The sequence below is a fragment of the Epinephelus lanceolatus genome, chromosome 3 (assembly GCF_041903045.1).
Source record: "Epinephelus lanceolatus isolate andai-2023 chromosome 3, ASM4190304v1, whole genome shotgun sequence".
Classification (NCBI taxonomy): Eukaryota; Metazoa; Chordata; class Actinopteri; order Perciformes; family Serranidae; genus Epinephelus; species Epinephelus lanceolatus.
This window is the reverse complement of record NC_135736.1, coordinates 2,993,029-3,016,318: the sequence shown is the minus strand read 5'-3', so window position 1 is coordinate 3,016,318 and position 23,290 is coordinate 2,993,029. Positions and strand designations below refer to the sequence as shown.

Below are 23,290 nucleotides of genomic sequence, written 5' to 3'. Positions count from 1 at the left end.
TAACAGAAGTGATTGCAGGTCACAGTTCCTCCTCCCTGTCACCTCCTCCTCTGTGTATCACTTTCTTGTCTTCCCTCTATCTCCATTCCATCTCTGTTAGCTCTAATGGCTTTCTCCTGTCTTTTTGTACTCATCGTAATGAAGCATCACACAGAGAATCAGCTCAACTGTGAGTAAAGCACATTTTGAGCCACTAATGAGAAATGTGTTGAACTAAACTCAACCTGATTGAGCAATCTCTACCTTTCTGTTTAAGTATATCATGTTGAAAAAAAAATCCACTAGATGATAATAGTCAACCTTTTCAGTTTGCCTCCTACAGGAAGTTAGTAACAAAAACATCACTCCAGACATGAGGGCTCTATGTAGTGGGATTTTCAAAAGAAGGCATATTTTTTTGATGTGTTATAGTTTGAGACATCCTACTTAACTGATTTATGTCGTTTCATATATTTTTATTTTTTTTAAACATGCTCTACTAAATGGTTCATGTGTCCCTTTATGATAAATGTAGTGGAGAGATAATAAAATAAACTTCTGATCATTGGTTGTTGTAAATAGTACATTTAATGTTATCCATTCTTTGTATGCTAAATAATTTTGTAAGTCTGAGTCATGCTCAACCAAATGGATGAAGGAATGAATGAATGAATTGATTGATCAATTAATTATTATCATTACACAAAATGTACAATGGAATTCCATCTGACTTCCAATAAGAACAATTAGAAATGCACACACACAAACACACACATAAAAAGTTAAGAGCAGCAGCAATAAAAAGTGTCAGTGCAGTTAAAGTGTGAGTGCAGTAAAAGTGTCAGTGCAACTTTAAAATAAAATAAAATAATAGCAGCAGAAGTGATAGTGCATGTTTAACCCTGTGTATTATGGTAGAGCAATGGAGGCCGCAGCTCTTAGATAGAAGCTGTTATTCAGTCTATTGGTTTTTGATGTGATTGTTCTGAACCTTCTGCCAGATGGTAACAATTCAAACATGGAGTGGCCAGGGTGTGTAATGTCTTCGAGGATGCTGTGGGCTTTCTTTTTGAGATTGTTGGTGTAAATAATGTCCAGTCCAGGGAGCTTCAACCTGATGATGTGCTGGGCCGCCTTCACCACACAATGGAGGCTGTAACGTTCTGCGCCTGTGCAGCTGGCATACCACACTGTGGCGCTGCTGGGGGACTCAATAGTGCTTCTGTAGAATTTTAGGAGAAGTTTTTGAGGTATTTTGGTCCGCTTCAGTTTTGTCAGAAGAGAGAGACTCTGCTAAGCTTTTTTGACCAGCTGTGAAGTGTTGTGGGTCCAGTCAGCTGGTTCCACAGTATGACTCCCAGGAACTTCAGTTTTTCCACCACCTCCACTGTCTTCCCATGTTTGTGGAGGGGGGTGTGTGCACTGACCTTAGTCCTCCAGTCAATGACCATCTCCTTGGTTTGAGGACCAGGTCATTGTCTCCACACCACTGAGTGAGATGGTCCACCTCACGTCTGTAGGCCGTCTCATCATCCTCAGAGATCAGGCCCACTATTGCCATGTCAACAGCAAATTTGAATATGGTGTTTGAGGAGTGGATGGGGGTGCAGTCATGGGGGAACAGTGTAAAGCACACTGGACTTAGCACACAGCCCTGGGGGGTACCAGCTCTGAGAGTAAGGGTGGAGGAGATGTACTTACCCACTCTAACTTGCTGTGGTCGGTGTGAAGAAATCAATGGCCCAAGAACACAGGGAGAAACTGAGGCCCAGGTTGAGCAGGGATGATCGTGTTAAATGCAAAACTGAAGTCCACAAATAACATCTGCACATAGATGTTTGGTGTCTCCAGGTGTGTCAGGGCGAGATGGAGGGCTGTTGTAATGTTGTCCTCTATGGAGCTGTTAGTCCTGTATGCAAACTGGTGCTTATCCAGATCAGGTGGAATTACAGTCTTAATGTGTGAGAGCACCAGCCTCTCAAAGCACTTCATGACAATAGGTGTAAGTGCCATAGGACGGTAGTCATTTAGACATGTCACAGCAGGTATTTTGGGCACAGGGATAATCATAGAGGTTTTCGGGCATGTTGGGACAGCAGTTTGTTGTAATGACAGGCTAAATATGTTGATTAACACTCCTGTAAGCTGGTCAGCACAAACTTTTAATACCTGCCCGGGCACTTCATCTGGGCCAGCTGCCTTGCTCACGTTGACTCCCCTCAGTACGGTCCTCACCTGATGCTGCTCGAGGACCAGCATTAGCTCACCATTGGCTGAGGTGAAGAGTGGAGCCATCTCCTCCCTCTGGGTGTCAAAGTGGGGGAAGGACTTGTTTAGGGAGTCAGACAGTGTAACATCAACATCAGGCAGCAGGATGGTGGTCTTGTAGTCTGTCAGTACCTCCATGCCATTCCACATGCTGTGGGAGTTGTAGTTATTGAAGTGTTCTTCAGTGCACTGTTTGTACTTCCACTTTCCATCCCTGTTGCTTCTGCGGAGATTCCCCATGCTCTATTGTAGGACTCCTTATCCCCTGACCTAAAGGCTGCATCCTGTTCCTGTGGCAGTACTCTCACATTTGCATTGAACCATGGCTTCTGATTGGAAAACACTTCAATTGTTCTTTGTTGGTGACCTTTTCTGTGCTGAAGTTAATACGTCCCAGGACAGAACCAGCATATTCATCCAGTTCTGCTCCCACTGCAAACACACCCCAGTCTGTGTTATCAAAACAGTCCTGCAGCATTGAAGTGGCTTCCTGAGTCCATACCTGCACTGATTTGATGGTGGGTTTAACTCTGCACATCCGTGGTCTGTAAACTGAGGTCAGAAGGAGAGAAATGTAGTCTGACAGACCTACGCTTGCAGACGGGATTGCCTTGAATATATTGCCCTGGAATATTGGTGTATACTTGGTTGAGTATATTGTCCTCTCGTGTGCCAAATGTCACATTCTTGTGGACTTTAGGTATGACCAGTTTTAAGTCTACATGATTAAAATCCACTGCTACAATGACCACACTGTCCAGGTGCATAGTGAGATGTTTACTGGTGCCTCTCCAGAGCTAAGTTAGCTTTAGCTTGCGGGGGGATGTAAATTGCCATGGTTATTATGTTTGTGAATTCCCTTGGCAAAAAGAAAGGTCTGAACTTTACCACTAGGAGCTCCAGGTCAGGACAGCAGTGTCTCTCCACCATGCCCACTAGCTGGATAGCTGTGTCTGGTATGTTTTCCTTGAGTCAGGTCTCCATGACGATAGTCATAGAGCAGGGCATGATTCTCGCTCTGATCTCATCCAGCTTATTGACGAGTGACCTTGCGTTCACAAGGAAGAGGCTTGCTAGTGCTGGTTTCGTACAGGCTAGCCTTGAGGCTAGCCTGCAGGCCTGCCCACTTCCCCCGCTTCTGCTTCTCTGGTATGGTGGCTAGTACGAGAATCTCCAGCGGTAGCAATTTCGTATCAACTTTGCGGACTGTATGATGTTCACGGATGATATCATAACTGATATGAGCTACTGTCTTGCTTAACCCTATGGGCCCAAACGATGCATAGTGCGTCCAAATTCACACCTGTTCTTCTCTGTGGATTTTCTCCACGACCGTGCATCATAGCGAGAAGCCACGCATATCACATGAAACAGCGGAATCATAGCTTTCCGACAAGACCAAGCACTTGTCACAGCGAAAAAAAAATTATAAAGTTACACTAAAATTATGTGTAACAGAGCTTTCATACAGCACTGCACACACATTACTCTTGGATGGATTACTCGCGAATGCAGGCTCGCACAGAAATGCCACGCATATCACATGAAAGCGCAGGAGCAGAGCTTTCATTGTGCTGTCATCCCATCACGCTATACATACAGATTAATTGTCTACAAAATAAAAACCTGACGAATTTCTTTACAATCCATTATACAGATCTTGTTATTAGTCACTTCATATAGTGAGGAATATCGTATCTTACCACGTCTTAGGCTTGCGTGTGTTTCTCCCTGTCTATCCACATTTGTAGTCCAGCTTTCAAGATGCAAATATCTCCATATTGTCCAGTTGACACTCCATCAAACTTTGTATGACAAGACCAGCCACTTCACCTTTGCGCACCCAGACAACTGTAGCCTAATTATGCATGCCTGACAGGGCCGTAGTCACCATATACATTGAGGGGGACATGTGTGCCCCCCAATGCCCAAAATGCCCCCCCAATATATAACTGAAGCTGAAAAACAACAACAAACTTTGTTTACTGCAAACAAAGTGGCAAATATTATCTTGGAGGACATCATTGCACTGGGTTGACTATTTTTGACTTGTGAATGAGTCAATGGAATTTTTTGCAATAATGAAAAAATACTGGCAATCATGTCCGCCTGGCACAAAACACATGTTTTGGACAGCTGTGAAGTGACAGAATGTCCCACCATCATGGTTCTTATATTGCCAGATTCCAGAGAGTCTCCCCTCTTCATATATGGCAGAATATGTCAACTTCCAACTTGCTACGGTGAGATACATGTAAAAATGTAAGAATTTAGTCACACAGATTCGTTTTTTTCATTGACATAAAAATTAATATAAAATACAGGCACATAGTAGGACATGAAATGATGGCAAATCTGGTTAGCCCAGATTGTCCTGAAAAAAACAAGATATACCATGTGTATGTAGCCTTTATAATGACTGTGATATGAGCTTAAAAGTAAAGGCAGTAAAAATACCCCAAAAACGCCTAGGGCCCATAGGGTTAACAGAGCTAAGAAATACATAAACAACACTAAACATAGAGAGCTGAGCTGTCGCTGCTACTGCAAGCGCTGCCATCTTGCCATCATGCCATCATACCAATGTATATATTGTTTATACGCCAATGTGTTTATGTGTAAAGGTAGTGATGGTAAGATGATAAAGTCACATTTTTTATATTTACTGTTGTTAATACCATATATTTAATGGTATTCCATTATATATTTGGTGAAAAAAAATGTATCAGCATGATTTTTCACCATCTCTGAGATTTTGTCAAAGTGTTGTTGAGAAGATTTTTTTTTCATTATTTATTTATTTATTTATGAATTATTATGCTGTTGTTTTTTTCTCCACTTGCTTGTTTTATTGACTAGTGGGCACCTGATCAGATGTAGCACTCCTAATCTCGTTGTATATTGTTGTACAATGATAATAAAGGCTTTCTATTCTAGTCTAATCTAGTCTAGTCTAGTCTAGTCTATTCTTTTCTGTTCTATTCTATTCTGTTCTATTCTATTTTACTGTAATGTTAAATATCCAGTATAAATACATGAAAATAATACTATTATTGGTAATACTACCAATTCCATGGTCACAAATTTGCTGGTACACTGACATGTTTATAACCATACATCATTTGTAATTTAGGTTTTTTTCTGTCTGTTTTACCATTACCATGGGGGGCCATCTCACTGGTTAAGTAGATCCCTGTATTTTTTTTTTTTTCAAAAGAAAATAAAATATGCAAAGAAAAAAATGTTTCCATTGCTTTTTTCTTAGTGAGGACATTAAAGGGTTAAATTGCACTTCTTCGCATTAGCCTTTAACTGTGCCTAACTTAACCAGCTCAGTTATTTCTCTTTCTGCTTCTCTTTCTCTAAGTCTCTGTAGGTATGTGTTGTCACTACAGGCTCTGTGTGGCCATTTCCCTTTACTATAATTTATTCTTAGCATTATTATGTATCAGCACTGATTTCCTTCTCTTCTATTGTGTTTATGTCCTGCTTTTGTTTTTGTTTTCCACTGTTTGCTGTGAAGCACATTGTGTGTAAAGTGCTGCATAAAAAAAAAAAGCTGACTTGATATGAGGTTTGAAACTGTGCCAAGATATCTCCAAATAGGCTGAAGCCAAAGGGGCCAGGGCCACACCCTAAAAAAAAAAGATTGTTAAAATTTGAAATACAAACAGGTCTGTGTCTCTCTGCCTTGCAGCTGTAGCTTCACTATCAGCCAGTTTGGGAGATAAATGATGTAGTCGTCCGAGGGACCTGGGGAGCGCCACCTGGCCTGCGGTCACCATCGTCCACACTGCTGGGCCTCCCTCTCCCCCATCCTGTGTGAATCCACCACATTGTGGCCATAGGTACACTGGAGGAGACTTGCACACAGTCAGTGATCTCTTGGTACACGTGTCCTCACCTGGACTGCGGGCTGGCGCAGGGCTACTCCCAGTTCCATCATTTCCCCCCAACGGAGAAATAAATAAGCAAACAAAATATAACATGCAACTCAAACATCTACCAAAACATAAAGGCAATATAGGCTAAAACATGCAACTCATCCCATAACTGTAATAAAAGAACTAAAGACTTTGCAGCCAACAGTTAACAGTGCTATTGGTGCAAACAGTTCTTAAAATTCCAACAGTGCTGAGAGAGCTAACTTTGTTAACCTGAGGGGAGGAGCCACAGGGTGCATTCCACTTCCATGATGATGCCCTCCTGATATCAGTGGTAACTGCTTTATGAACACAGCACACAACATGCAGCCACAAGTAAAAACAGAGGAGCTTGGATTACAACAGCGAAGATAGTGCCTATTTCTAAAAACAAAAAGTTGCAGTTTTCTGAATCTAACAGTAGACCGGTAAGTTTATTACCAATTTTGAGTAAGATTATGGAGCATATTGTGTATGAACAAATTCAGTTCTATTTTTCCAATGATAATTTATTCACTGATTTCCAACATGCATACAGAGAAAAATTCTCGACAGCTACTGCTTTAACTCAAATGGTAGATGATAGGTACAAGGAAATTGAACAGAGCAGCTTTTGATATTGTGGATCAGGATTTGTTATTAGAAATATTTAAATGTTATGGGTTTTCTTCTGCTGCTTTATTATGGGTTAATAGTTACCTTAGTGAAAGAAAACAAATGGTTTACTTTAATGGAAGTCAGTCAGATGTTAAACATGTGAAGCAGGGAGTGCCTCAAGAAAGTAGCCTTGGACCTCTTCTGTATTCTGTTTTCACAAATGATTTTCCTCTAGTATTGAAAAGGGCTCATATTACAATGTATGCGGACGATTCAACAATTTATTTAGCTGAAACAACAATTGGTGATTTAAATACTAACCTAAGTCAAGAAATGAATTGAATTGGTCTTAGATTGGATTAATGGTAATAAACGTATCCTAAATGTGTCTAAGACAACTAGTATGGTAATTGGAACAAACCATTATCTGCACTCAAATGCAAGTCTTGACCTTAGGTGGATGAAAGTAAATTATTGGGAGTTATTATTGATAATAAACTATCATGGGTAAAACAAATACAGATAGTAGTAGCAAAAATGGATAATATTTTGTCAGTGATCAGAAGATGTGCGAAATATTTAACACAACAAACTATTAAACAAATAATTAAAGCTTTGTTTTTGTCCCATTTAAATTATTGTTCTGTGGTTTGGTCCAATGCATCACTAGGAAATATCAGAAAACAGCTACCAGTTCAAAATAAAGCAGCATGTGTTGCTCTTTCCTGTGGGTTTAGGACAAATGTCATGAAAATGCATGAGTGTCTGTCTTGGCTTGATGTAAAAAAAAGATTATTTGTTGATGGTTTTTATAAGAAATGTAATCACAACTAAGATTCCACTTATTTTCTAAAAAAAGTTATCCTTTAGTTCAGAAACACACAATTATTCAACGAGGTATACTGGTCGTGGTTGTTTTACCTTACCCAAATCAAAGACATCTGTACAATGTACAGTAATGTATAGAGCAATGAAAGAGTGGAACTCACTCCCGATTTCCATAACAAAACAGGAAAATATCCATAGCTTTAAATTTAAATTTAAAGAATATTATTTAACAAAGAACTTTAGTAATTGATATTTTTTCTGATTGTGCTGATTGTTATGAATAGATGATATGAACATTTTTTGTTGTTTGTGTATGATAACTGATATGGTCTTTGTATGCATATCTGCTTGTAGACATGGAGGTGAATTCGAAATGTTCCTATCAAAGGATTAGTATTTCTCATTCGGGATCAGGGCATTTTGTAGTGTGACAACAACATTCACTGGATGTGGCTTTTGCTTGCTAAAGCATATTCATCTCAAGCAGAGCATTGTTTGGTCATAGCCGGTGCAGACTAAACCATTTATGTCATTGCTGTCATTATCCATTGCTGCCTAAAGGGTATTAATTATATAAAGCCTGTTGAGCAAGAGAGAAATATACAGCTATTTATATATATATTCATTATCACTCGCTGGCTAAAGCCTATCTTTGCAAGCATGGCACTGGCTGACTAGAGCCTTTTCATTCTAAAAGCTGTTGTCTGCATAGTAATCATTCTCAGTTCTCAATCAAGGCAGACTCTTCCGAGATTTAACATAACCCCTAAGCATCACTCAGGTCTTTCATTCAGAATTGGGGGCGGCAATCTTGCTGGTCATCATCTACATCTGCCTCCTAAGTGTTTCCTGATGCCACTGCAATCTTCGAAGCTCAACAACCTCTAAGCCATATCAGCTTATGGTAAGCAATTGCAAATAGCTGTTGGCAAGTGGTCGTGATTCATTCAATTTATCATATAGCTGTGCCCACTTAGTAATTTTCAAGTCAGTGTTGACCTCTTCTGGCAAATTCATGAATTCAGGTCTTCCATAGTCTCTTACACAGACGCCGATGACGTCAGCACGCTGGCTGACTCTGTCATCTGTGGACATTCCCATAGGAAAGTTGTAATGGAACTAGCGCTGGCTCCCAGCAGCAGTGATGTGATTGGATCCAAGTCCGTGTACTTCCGTACTTCCTCGACCAACAGCTGATTAGCTTTGCCTTACACCCGCCTACACTGGAATTGCTGTTCCCCGAATTGTTGTCCGTAGAACAACAGAAAAGGAAGAGTTCAGTGCATCACATGAAGAGATTAAAATGGATATGATTTCATCTGATTCAGCTATATTGCAGAGCTGCAACACCCACAAGATTGGAGAAATTAAGGATTACAGTGTGCCATACCTATGGCAACACCGTCATGTGGTCTGGATATCCCCGCCCATTTCCATTACAAAACGAAAGACAAATGTCCCCAGACTCCCATTTCGAAGTAAGGGAGGCTGGTCACGCGAGACTAGGTCTTCCACACCTATTTATAAATTAATGAAATGTTGAAAGGGCTTTAGATAATAGAGACCCACTGCCTAATCAAAATTTTATATTCATGCCATCCTGTACTATCTCATTATCTATTCAGGTCATAACTGACTATTTGCCATCGCAGGTTAAAGCATATCATTTGGATTCAAGCAAATCCATAGCACACATGAAGCTGAGTATGATAGCTTCTGCAGGCTAAGCATTGCATTCATGGTACTGAGCCTTTTAGCCTTTGCATTCATGGTACACTATTGACTGAATAATTTGACCTTAAGTTTTGGTGTCTCCATCATTTGGGTATTTTATCTCTTTGAAGATCATACCAATGTTATTGATTTATCATGGCTTGTTCACTTCAGCTTGGTAAGTAAGGGTAAGTAGCTATCCTGGTCTTTGCAGGCTAAGCATCATATCCATGGCATTGAGCCACACAGCCTCTGCAGGTTAAGCAGCATCACATCCACGGCATTCAGCCCTCAGCCTTTGCAGGCTAAGCAGCATTGCATTCACGGTATTCAGCCTTCCAGCCTTTGCAGGCTAAGCATCGCATTCACAGCAAGGTAAATTTTGTTTCTGCTCATTCATGGTACATAATTGATTTAATCATTTGACCTTAACTTTTGGTATCTCAATCATTTCTGTATTATATCTCTTAGCAGATCATACCAACGTTATTGATTCATCATGGCTTGTTCACTTCAGCTTGGTAAGTAAGGGTAAGTAGCTATCCTGGCCTTTGCAGGCTAAGCATTGCATCCATGGCATTTGAGCCACACAGCCTTTGCAGACTAAGCAGCCTTTGCAGGCAAAGCAGCATCACATTCATGGCATTCAGCCCTCAGCCCTCAGCTTTTGCAGGATAAGCAGCATCATATTCACGGCATTCAGCCCTCAGCGTTTGCAGGCTAAGCCTTGCATTCATGGCAAGGTACATTTTGTTTCTTTTTATTCATCGTACGCTATTGATTTAATCATTCGACCTAAAGTTTGGTGTCTTGATCATTTCTGTGTTTTATCTCTTAGCAGATCATACCAACGTTATAGATTTATCATGGCTTGTTCCCTTCAGCTCGGTAAATAATCATTTTGAGGAATAACTATGCGATTGCATTGTTTTTGCAAGCAAGGCACTGCTACCTCCTAGCCTTTCTAGGCTAAACCGTCCAGGTCATTGCTGGCTAAGTGTAATTTAAAAAAGATAAAGAAAATCACTGCCAAGCTCCATTTTGTTTCTCTGTGTTCTTTCATGGTTCACCAATGATGTATCACTTTACCTCAACCTTTTCCTTGTCTTCCTCAATACTGTGTCTTATCTCATAGTAGATCATAACTGGTGTGTTGGATTAATCATGCCTAAGATGTTCACTTCAGCTTGGTAAGAAATCATTCTTTCGGGGGTAATTTCAGGCTGTGTTCCTTCGGGGGGGGGCTTGCGCCCCTTCATTTTGGGGGATTTATCCTGCTGCCGCTCAGATGTCCCTTGATAGCAAAATATCTCCCTCTGGTGTCCAAGTGCCAAAGATTTATGTTAAATCTCCATCAGCACAAAGCATCTGTTAATTTGTACACACATATTCTGTATTGAATATTATCTTTACTGTTTTTTCTCTACCTACCCTTTTGAGTTAAATTTAGGATGAGACACGGATATTACGTAAGGTGATTGTCATTGGGGACATCGTCAGGCAGTGGAAGGTGCACTTTGAGGACCTCCTGTACCTGGCCATCATGTCCACCGTGAACGAGGCAGAGCCTGAAGACTCAGGGGAACTCTGGCCATATCCCTGGCAGAGGTTGCTGAGGTAGTTAAAAAGCTCCCCAGCGGCAAGTACACACCCTGAGATGCTGAAGACTCTGGACACTCTTGGGCTGTCTTGGCTGACATGCCTTTTCAGTGTCGCATGGAGTTTGGGTACAGTGCCTGCAGAGTGGCAGATTGGGGGGGTGGTCCCCATCTTCAGAAAAGGGGACCAGAGGGTGTGCTCCAACTATCAGGGTATCACACTGCTCAGCCTCCTGGGTAAAGTTTACTCCAGGGTACTGGAAAAGACGCTCTGACCGATTGTCGAACCTCAGATTCATAAGGAGCAATGCGGATTCTGTCCTGGCCGTTGAACAGTGGACCAGCTCTTTACCCTTGCGAGGCTGCTGTAGGGGTCAAGGGAGTTTGCCCATCCAGTCTACATGTGCTTTGTGGACTTGGAAAAGGCTTACAACCGCATCCCTCGGGGGGTCTTGTGGGGGGTACCGCAGGAGTACGGGGTGCCAGGCTCACTGCTACGGTCCCTGTATGACCAAAGTGAGAGCTGTGTCCGCATACTTGGTGTAAAGTCAAACATGTTCTCAGTGGGTGTTGGCCTCCGCCAAGGTTGTCCCTTGACACCAATCCTGTTTGTGATTTTCATGGACAGGATCTCGGGGCGCAGCCGGGGGGAGGAAGGGGTCTGGTTTGGGGGCCTCAGAATTGCATCTCTGCTTTTCGCAGCTGATGTGGTTCTGTTGGCTTCATCACACCATGACCTCCAGCATGCACTGGGGTGGTTTGCAGCCGAGTGTGAAGCAGTTGGGATGAGATTAATTACCTCCAAGTCTGAGACCATGGTTCTCTGCCGGAAATCAGTGGATTGCCCTCTCCAGGTTGGGGGAGAGTTGCTGCCTCAAGCGAGGGAGTTCAAGTATCTTGGGGTCTTGTTCACGAGTGAGGGTAGAATGGAGCGTGAGATGGATCGGCAGTTTGGTGCAGCTTCTGCAGTGATGCAGGCGCTGCGCTGGTCCGTCATGGTGAAGGGGGAGCTGAGTCGAAAGGCAAAGCTTTTGACTTACTGGTCCATCTACGTCCCAACCCTCACCTATGGTCATGAGCTCTGGGTGGTGACCCAAATAATGAGTTCGCAGATACAAATGGTGGAAATGAGTTTCCTCCGTGGGGTGGCTGGGCTCAGCCTTAGAGAAATGGGTGAAGAGCTCGGACATCTGGAGGGAGCTCGGAGTGGAGCTGCTGCTCCTTCACATTGAAAGGGGTCAGTTGAGGTGGTTCAGGCATCTGACCAGGATGCCTCCTGGATGCCTCCCGCTGGATGTGTCCCGGGCACGTCCTACTGGTAGGAGGCCCCGGGGCAGACCCAGAACATGCTGGAGGGATAACATATCTCGTCTGGCCTGGGAACACCTTGGGGTCCCCCAAGAGGAGCCGGAAAGCGTTGCTGGGGAGAGGGATGTCTGGGGTGCTTTGCTTGGCCTGCTACCCCTGTGACCCGGCCCTGGATAAGCGGATGAAAATGGATGGATCGATTGTCATTGCTTCCAAACATCCGTTAAATGTAGTGTTTTCCTTTCCTCCTCTGTTTGACTTGTTTGCCTTCAACACAACATGTAGACAGTCCAATAAAGATCACTTCTTAGGTTTCAATAAATCATTTCAAAGACGTAATGATGGTGCCATTTAGAAGAGAATTAGCTGCACCAACCTGCTCTCATCCCAACTTCACATATCGCTGCTTGGTCAGTGCCATTCATGTCTACATATTATGTGCCAGGTATCATCCTGCATTTGTTGGTGATGACCCAGTACACCGGTCAATGTAGGCTGTGCAACAAAAGCACATGGTTAGGTTTAGAAAAAAAACATCATGGTTTGGCACTACATTCATAGTGGAAGTGAACATCTGCCTCCCAGATGAAAGTACAAGGTTTGTTGGACCCATCCGCTACTTCCACCCACCCTATTGGGGCTTTTCAGCACCTTATATTATTTTTTTACCAGCAGTGTTTCAAACTGACAAGGTTCTGCGGCATATCATACCACCGTGACAGGGGCTGTCCAGATGTGTTATTAACTGATGCAGCCCGTCTGCAACGACAGGTGCCATCCCACCGACCAGCAGGGAATCATAACACTGCAAAAGGTGTTTTTTGGCGTTGGTGTTTGATGATGAAATAACTGACAAAGCAGCGGTATATGACGACATCGAAAAGAGAATGGGCTGGCAGTACACTTCATTTGCTGATTCTGACCTTAAATATAAAATTTGTGTTTTACAGGATCGCAACTTTGCAAGTTACTGTTGCTTTTGTGGTGATATCACTTTGAGGTTGAGAATGATGAATGAGGATGAAGAAGATTAGGGAAATGTCAAAACTGTAATGTTGAGCTGCATGATAAAGAATGACTGAAGTTGACCAAATTATCAGAAAAGAACTGCTGTGTTTGTCTATGTGTGTGTAGGTTTGTTGTTTTTTTTAGCCTGCTTTGCTGGTTCTAGGCTGACTGCTGCCACTGTGGCTTTCACACAAACCATTACCAAAGAAAAAGGCAGATATACACAAAGTGATGGAAAGTTGAGGGAGTAATTAATGAAATTCTTTTTTAGCTTTCTCTTGTTGCCTTCATTTTTTCTATTCCTCCGTCTATTGATCCAACCCTGCCCCACCTCTCTGCCTTTCACCCTCTTTCATCAGAGGAATCTGTTTCACATGCACAGGTTTCACTCAAAGCACCCTTTAACTGTTAACCTTCATTCTCTAACTCCACAGATCCATCATCACTCAGGTTATGTGTGAGCATATAGAAGTATATATAATATAGTGTTTCATAGGGTTTCATGACATTATGGGCCACTTGGTGGCACTGTGGTATTAGAGTCAGACAATAAGATTTTTTTCTGTGTTCTTTTCCCCCTTTTGGGTAGCAGTTTAATGAAGGAGCATAGAATTAGTGGAAGGTGTGAGAGCTACAAAAAAACAAGGGGGTGAAGAAGACAGGAAAATTGAGGTGGGGTGAGATGGGATGGAAAAATAAAGGAATGGGGGGCACTGACATATCCAGAGACACACAAAGAGAGAAAGAATTGGAAGACTTTGGATGTTTTGCATAGCTCAACCCTCATTTCCATGCCTAAGCCTCACTGCCTATTTTACAGTACAAGGAATGCTAAAACCGGAGGTAATATAACATAACAGCAGCACATAACCATGACTACCCGCTGCTTTCAAAATGCCAAGTCTCTAATAAGAGTATTTACTAAAGCTCCTTTTTATGGCAGATATTGCAGATATTCAGATGCAGTACCCTGCAATTAACTATCATTCCTTCTGTGTCTCAATTCCAAAGAGATTGAAAATAGCGATAATGATCCTCCATTAATACTTATAATGTTTGTGACCAGTGAACGAGATTTCATTAAAAAAAGAGTTCAAATTAAACTTCTGACTTTTTTAGTCTGTATTTATCTGTGGGAAGTTGAGCTAAGATACACTGTCTTGTTCCGTAACTCACATGAGTTGTATGAGTGAGCAGCTCATACTCAAACCCGTTCACATCCACCAGCACTTACAGCTCTAGTTTTCTTAAATAGCCACAGAGAAGATGAGACAAGCAGCTATAACTTCACTTGCTCAAGTAGGCAGTAGCGTTGGTTGTTGGAGGGTTGGTTTTCCAGTCCTTTAACCCTTTGAACTCTGTGAGTATGTTCAAATGCCGCATATCCCTAAGACTGTGCAAGCTGAGCTAAACAGTTATGTAAGTTAATAAACCAAAATAATTCATTAAGTATTGGAAATAAATTCATCGAAAAAAATCTGATGTTTTTTTCTTCCAATTTTACAAAATAAAAACACAAAGCATATTGATCCAAAAGAGTTTAAATGTAGAGACAAAAACAGAATATTTCTAAACACTACATTAATTATTCAAACTGTAAACCCCAATTAACTCACTCAACTTAAATTTGTTTTTCTTTTTTGTTTTTGTTTTTTAGGAACAGCTTGCACACAACACTTTTAGTTTAGTACAAAACAGTAACATAAAAGACCTGAGCACCCCAGACACAAAGAAAATGTGTCACAAAACCCTTGTCCAACAGGAACTTTTTCAGTTTCACATAATACTTTTTGTTGTTTGAGCATTTTATTTTATGTCAACTGAACATAAAAATGTTAAGTACATGTAACCCAGTAGAAAACAGTTACTATTGTTGTTCCCCTTAAAATATTATTTTTTATTTAATTAACCCTCTTTAGTTATTATTCTGTCAGTAATATTAATTTCGCACACTCTCAATTCTTATTTGTTGTATTATATAGATGGTTCGTGAGAGAAAGTAGCCCCACCCTCTTCTCGCGAGAGTTACAGTGCGGAGGGAGAATGCAGAGTAGTGCGGCGCGGAGTCAGAGCTACAGAGTCAGAGCAGCGATACGAGCAGAGGGAAATCACGGAAGAGAAAGTCAATAAGAAGTCACGAAAACAGCGGTTGTTAACTCACTTATCAACACAGGATAACCCGTGAAAGTGTACCTACCTGCAGCAGAGAGGTGGTCGAGGATCTGTGGGTTATTATTTTCGGCAGAGACTTGGTGAGTCGCTCGAGCTAACTAGCACTAGCACATGCTAACTGTAGTAGCCACATCGTGATTCAGCTCGTGAGATGGCAGAAGACTTGTTGATACATGAACGTGACCTGCCGCTACTGTTTACTGTGTGTTTTAAGAGTTAAAACTGCATATTTTGCTCTGATAATCTGATGAAACAAATGAGGTGTGCTATTTATTTTCATGTGTATTCGCTTTGAGATGCACTGTTAGGGTGTGTGTCTTGTTAAATGCTGCTAAACATGTTCATATATCACAGAGGCAGAAACTCTGAAGCCCTGAATTGATATTCTGATGTGTGTTAAAGGTGCATTTTGCTAAATTTCAGTTCATAATCCAATGTTGTGAATTTAATGTGTGAAATGGTTAAAAAGGGATTAAAATGAACCATATTTCATGTGGGAAAATGAGCTAAAATGATCATAATTCATGGTTAAATAGCTAAAATAATTCATGTTGATCAAAAATGATTAAAAATGTGTGAAAATACTCACCTTAAGAAAAAAAGAAAGAACTGTACAACATAAAAAAAAATAATAATCATTTAATCACTATTGTGTTCCAGTAGTACGTTGAGATTTATGTATTGAATATGGCTATAAGAGAAGTTTGATGATTCTGTGTAGTGATAGCCCTGTCTTTATACAGGCTAGGTTTTGAGACCCTATAGAAACCTTTAGAGGTGGATCTGGATTCTCCTGTTTGAGGGAGATGGCGAGCCAGTGAAGATTTTCCTTGCCAACGGAGTAGGGAACCAGCACCTGAGCCGGAAGAGGACATCCAATCCCTTCTTCACCTTAACTGATAGTGTCTGTGGTAGGACCACCACACACACTCTTGATGTGTGACCCCTGACTCTTTGAACTTTCCCTTGACTTGACATACACACAAAGCGCGCTGACTAACAACGACAAAACCTTAAAGGGACATTCAAGGAACCATTAAAGGAGTGTTACTGTTCCAATGGGACACTTTTATTTGGTTTTGTATTGAAAAAGAAAAACTGTGAACCACTGAGTGATCAGATGCCATTGCACTGAATTTTGTTTATTCTATTTTATTTTATTTTCCATACTGTTAATATAGTTGACTGCTTCCAACATACCGTGTGGCTCCATTTAGTTATTGTGTCTGTCAATTCCTCTTTAAACCCTCCTCCACGAACCTAGTCTCTGGTCCAAACTCTGAAGTAACTGGCGGGTTACATACATGTTTTACAACTTTTTTAATTATAAGTTATAAAAATATATTGTGGCAAACAAGTTTCTCAATCGCTAGAATAAGGCAAAGAGATGACTTCTGACCTAGGAAGTGCTCTTCATTTCACCTCAGCAGAACTTTATTTTATTTTTTTAGACACTCTAATATCTACACAGGCAGTCACCAGTCACTAACTGTGCATACAACTTAACTCAGGGTCCAAATGTCTTTTTACCACAACATTAACTGTAACCCATTAGAATCACTGTAAAATACAAGTATTATTCACTGTGTAATGGGTAACATGAGTGATTTAGAACACATTTAAAGACAGTTTTCTTCTGCTTACCACAATATGTTAAGTGCACAATGATAGTGTTGTTTATTGGCCTTAAACTAACTAGGCAAAATCAGCTTTATGAATTTTTGTCAAATTAACTCAAAATTCAGATATTGTAACATAAACATATAACATTAAAAAACTGTCAAGTTCACAAGAAATTAGTTTTTGTGTCAAGTGAACATAAAGTTTTAATGCCATTTTAACAACTGGGAGTATTTGTGTAGCCTTTACATTACTATTTTGTTTTATGGATGGATTGGGGTTTAGAGTGTATGTGCATTTTTTTAGTTTTTGAAATATGCACATTTTTATGAGCAGATCGCAAAGGCATTGTGATACATGCATCATTCATTCCTCTGGCGTCGCATGCATTTTCATGTGATCTTGCACCACAAGTAATATAGTACAATGACATCATTGCAAGCATACAATGTGATGACAAGGAGGACAGAAGCTGGACACAGCACGTGATCTGCAGAGAAGATGGCTGTCTGAGTCCTGAGCTCTCTCTCGCTTCCTACACTTTTTACCGCTACAGTCTACCAACCTACACTTTTTCTGCGCTAACTTTACTGAATGGCTTAATTACTTATTCATCATGGAAATGGCTGAAGGTTTGCGAAGCAAGTTAACACAAGACTCTGTCAATGACGCTGCTAACTTCAACAAAGAGCTGGCCACCACGATAGACTCCATGTTACAGAAGCAGCGTGTTTTCATTGAGGAGCAGTTCGCAAAGTTTGAAACCCGCTTAGACAAGATTCACAAAGAAGTTTCAGCAAACTCCAAAGCCATCACAAAGTTACAAACAGACCACAAGGTCCTCACATCATGCGTGACCCGAGCTGAGGAATCAATTCAGGTAAAGTGCAGCAGCATGGAAGCTACACTGGCTCGGTATGAGGACCGCTAACGCCGTGATAATCTACAGATCATGAACTTGCCGGAGAAAATAGAGAAAAGTGACCCCCTCGGATTCATCTCATCATCCCTACCGAAGTGGTTTTCTGCTCTTGCTGATGAGAAATTTGAAGTAATGAGAGCACATCGAATCGGCCCTGAACGCAACTCCGGACCCCCTCTCTTTATGGTTAAGATGCTCCGTGTCATGGATGGAGACAGACTCCTGAAGGCATCCAGGAATACTCCTGTCACGGTCGAAGGCAAAGAAATCCGCTTCGCCGCGGAGTATAGCAACTTCACTGCTAAAAGAGGATGGGAATATGCCCAGGCCATGGAAAGAGCCAGGAAGCTAGGCTTCACCACCTTTTTGCTTTACCGGGCAAAACTCAAGCTATCCCGCGGCGCTGAGGTGCACCTGTTCCAGATGCACATGGAGACTGAGGAATTTATCAGCGGCATCAAAAACGAGGAACTCTAGGCAAGATCTTTAATATTACTCTAGCATTGTGACATTACAATGTGTGGTCTTTCTTGGGCTCTGATGACTTAACTCTGCCTATCTGGTCGTTAAAGAAAGACTCACTAGATTTTGATGTCTTCTACACAGAACAGATAAGCCTTTTACAGCCGTGTGAATTGTCTGTTGGTAATTTATGTTGATATCATTGTTTTAATTTTAGTTAAATGCGGATGGTATTTTTAATCTATATCAATGATCTAGCCACAGTGTCAAATACCGTCTTCCCCATCTTATTCGCAGACGACCCAAACTTTGTTCTTTCCAGCAAGCATTTCAAAACCCTCATAAATGAAGCCAATACCGGCCTCCTAGTCTTTTCCAAATGGTTCCAAATGAACAAATTATCCTTAAATATCAAAAAAACTAACTTCATCTTATTTACAGGCAGGAAAAAGCATGAACCGAACAAAGCAAAGCTCTTTCTTGAGGCAAGCCTGGCATTGAAATTAATAGGGTATCCTCTGCCCGCTTTCTAGGGATCATGGTGGATGACCAATGCAACTGGAAAGACCAAATTAATTGTGTTGCAAAAAACAATATCAAAGTCTGTAGGAATTATCAGAATAATCAGTTCATTCCTCAACAGATCCACCTTGCTTACATTATATTACAGTCTAATATATCCATACCTAACCTACTGCAATCTGGTCTGGGCTAACACCTATCCCACCAATCTCCACAGGCTCTATCTGCTCCAGAAACGCTTTGTTAGAACTGCTACAAATTCAAATTTCAGGGCTCCATCCTCTCCACTGTTTTCCAAATTGAACATTATGACTATATTTGATATTAACATCATGCAAATCTGCGTATTCATCTACAAAACAATCCACCTAAGTCATGTATTACCAAATCATTTTCAACAACATTTTCGCACAAACTCAAGCTTCCACTCATACGCAACAAGACAAGCAGGTCACCTCCACTGACACTGTTGCAATACCACCAGAGGGCAGTACACCATCAAATACAAAGGGAGTCTGTTGTGGAATGAACATCACCAACTGGCTGACAGCTCTTCTTCTCTGGCAATATTCAAAAAGAGATTACTGTTGAAATTATCAGAACAGCAAATATTGATTTGACTATCTTAATATGCCTTCCCTTGAGCAACACTGTTTTTGCTAACCGTACCCTTCTTTTTCTCTTCTCTTTCTATTTATTTATTTATTAGTGTTATTACTACATCATTATTATTACTACTACGATTACTATTATCATTATAATCACATTCAATTTGTTATTTCCCTATCTTATTTTATTATTTTTTCTCTCATTTTATTTTGTGTATATATATATATATATATATATATATATATATATATGTATATATGTGTATATATATATATATATATATATATATATATATATATATATATATATATGTGTGTGTGTGTGTGTGTGTGTGTAAATATATATATATATATATATATATATATATATATACAGTACAGGCCAAAAGTTTGGACACACCTTCTCATTCAATGCGTTCTCTTTATTTTCATGACTATTTACATTGTAGATTCTCACTGAAGACATCAAAACTATGAATGAACACATGTGGAGTTATGTACTTAACAAAAAAAGGTGAAATAACTGAAAACATGTTTTATATTCTAGTTTCTTCAAAATAGCCACCCTTTGCTCTGATTACTGCTTTGCACACTCTTGGCATTCTCTCCATGAGCTTCAAGAGGTAGTCACCTGAAATGGTTTTCCAACAGTCTTGAAGGAGTTCCCAGAGGTGTTTAGCACTTGTTGGCCCCTTTGCCTTCACTCTGCGGTCCAGCTCACCCCAAACCATCTCGATTGGGTTCAGGTCCGGTGACTGTGGAGGCCAGGTCATCTGCTGCAGCACTCCATCGCTCTCCTTCTTGGTCAAATAGCCCTTACACAGCCTGGAGGTGTGTTTGGGGTCATTGTCCTGTTGAAAAATAAATGATCGTCCAACTAAACGCAAACTGGATGGGATGGCATGTCGCTGCAGGATGCTGTGGTAGCCATGCTGGTTCAGTGTGCCTTCAATTTTGAATAAATCCCCAACAGTGTCACCAGCAAAACACCCCCACACCATCACACCTCCTCCTCCATGCTTCACAGTGGGAACCAGGCATGTAGAATCCATCCGTTCACCTTTTCTGCGTCTCACAAAGACACGGCGGTGGGAACCAAAGATCTCAAATTTGGACTCATCAGACCAAAGCACAGATTTCCACTGGTCTAATGTCCATTCCTTGTGTTTCTTGGCCCAAACAAATCTCTTCTGCTTGTTGCCTCTCCTTAGCAGTGGTTTCCTAGCAGCTATTTGACCATGAAGGCCTGATTGGCGCAGTCTCCTCTTAACAGTTGTTCTACAGATGGGTCTGCTGCTAGAACTCTGTGTGGCATTCATCTGGTCTCTGATCTGAGCTGCTGTTAACTTGCGATTTCTGAAGCTGGTGACTCAGATGAACTTATCCTCAGAAGCAGAGGTGACTCTTGGTCTTCCTTTCCTGGGTCGGTCCTCATGTGTGCCAGTTTGGTTGTAGCGCTTGATGGTTTTTGCGACTCCACTTGGGGACACATTTAAAGTTTTTGCAATTTTCCGCACTGACTGACCTTCATTTCTTAAAGTAATGATGGCCACTCGTTTTTCTTTAGTTAGCTGATTGGTTCTTGCCATAATATGAATTTTAACAGTTGTCCAATAGGGCTGTCGGCTGTGTATTAACCTGACTTCTGCACAACACAACTGATGGTCCCAACCCCATTGATAAAGCAAGAAATTCCACTAATTAACCCTGATAAGGCACACCTGTGAAGTGGAAACCATTTCAGGTGACTACCTCTTGAAGCTCATGGAGAGAATGCCAAGAGTGTGCAAAGCAGTAATCAGAGCAAAGGGTGGCTATTTTGAAGAAACTAGAATATAAAACATGTTTTCAGTTATTTCACCTTTTTTTGTTAAGTACATAACTCCACATGTGTTCATTCATAGTTTTGATGCCTTCAGTGAGAATCTACAATGTAAATAGTCATGAAAATAAAGAGAACGCATTGAATGAGAAGGTGTGTCCAAACTTTTGGCCTGTACTGTATGTATGTATGTATGTATGTATGTGTATATATATATATATATATATATATATATATATATGTGTGTGTATATATATATATATATATATATATATATATATATATATATATATATATATATGTATATATATGTATATATATATATGTATATATATGTATATAATTATTTTTTTTATTTTTGTCTACCTAACACAGGATATGACAATAACATTGTTACTGAGTTAAATGATTGTTAGGTTTAGGTGAGGTCATTCTATAAGCCTTTCGGGTTTCCGACCTCACCTGCACATTTCTCTGCATCTTTCTCTCTACCAAGAGAGATATGTACATGTATTTGTTTAATTTTTTAAATTTATATGTGCAAATAAATAAACAAACAAATAGATAAACAAATGGTAAACACTTCCTTCACGTTACTTGTAATTATAATTGGGAGCGGTGGACTGCCCTGGACGAGCCCGCTATCTCAGTGTCAAGTGTCATAGTATAAGGGTGGGCGACGGTTCACTTTTGAGGACTGTCAGGGATTTGGGGATTTATAATAAAGATATGCTATTTTTGTTAGTTATTTTTGTTTTGTGGGGTTATCTGGGATATGGCGACTGGGTTATGGGGGGTGTTCGATCTCTGATTTATTTCTTTTTTGTAATTGTAATGTGCAATATATTTCTTGTTATACCCACATGACTACGATTAATGTGGCCAGTTGGAAAATTAACAGCCTGAATCGTCCGATAAAACGTGCTGCATGTTTAGACTTTTTGAAGAGACATGAAAATCAGGTCTTGCTTATTCAGGAATCCCATTTCACCTGTCAGGATTGTCATTGCTTTGCTAACAAGCATTATTATACCGCTGCTGCAGCCTCACTTAACTCTCACAGCTGCGGTGCTTTAGTGGTCCTTAAGCGCAACCTTTCTGTAAATATCATAGAAACTTTTGGAAGCTCAGATGGCTATATTGCTTATATTAAAACAAATTATTCTGGTCACAATATCGCCTTTGTTGCTCTTTATGCTCCTAAACATTTTGACCTATCTTTTTTTAATAAAATTAACAAGCTGTTAACCAAACTGGAGTGTTCTCGGTTGTAATTGGTGCTGATATGAACGCTATACTGGACCCAGCACTCGACCGCAGTGGTCACTCAGCCCAATACTATAACCGTACTCGGCTTTTCAAGGTTTCATGTCTGATTTTAGCCTCATAGATTTATTTGGCACCATTAATCCTACATCTAAACAATATAGTTTCTACTCTAACAGACACAAATCATATTCCAGAATAGGTTACCTGCTGGCTAACTCAAAGACATTTTCTCAGATTCATTATGTTAACATTCTTCCCTGTCCACTATCAGATCACAGTACTGTTATCGCTAAATTAACCCTTGCTTATTACTGCTTATTACTCAGAAGCACTGAGTATTGCATTTACTTCAGAGAAGCCCTCACACTCTTTATCTCTGAAAATACTGGGTCAACTAATGACCCCCGGATTCTTTGAGGTGCCATTAAAGGGTGTACAGGAAACTCAGCAATCTCCTATTCCTCTCACCTTAATAAATCTAGACTAAAACAAATTAATGATTATGAGTCTACTTTATACTCTTTAGAACAAGACCAACAAAAGAAGGGCTTTTCAGAAGATGGGAAAAAACAAACTGAATCCATTAAAATAAAATTAAATTATCTCTTAAGAACTAGAGCAGAATCTCTAATTCATAAATCAATAAAAAAATATTATTTTAATGGATCCAA

The 23,290-nt window shown here is 40.5% G+C and overlaps 1 protein-coding gene across 1 annotated transcript in view; it reads right to left on the bottom strand.

Annotated features, from left to right (window-relative positions):
- Nucleotides 1–23,290, bottom strand: part of LOC144459417 (uncharacterized) — a 121,559-nt gene that overhangs the window by 37,040 nt on the left and 61,229 nt on the right. The window lies entirely within an intron of this gene.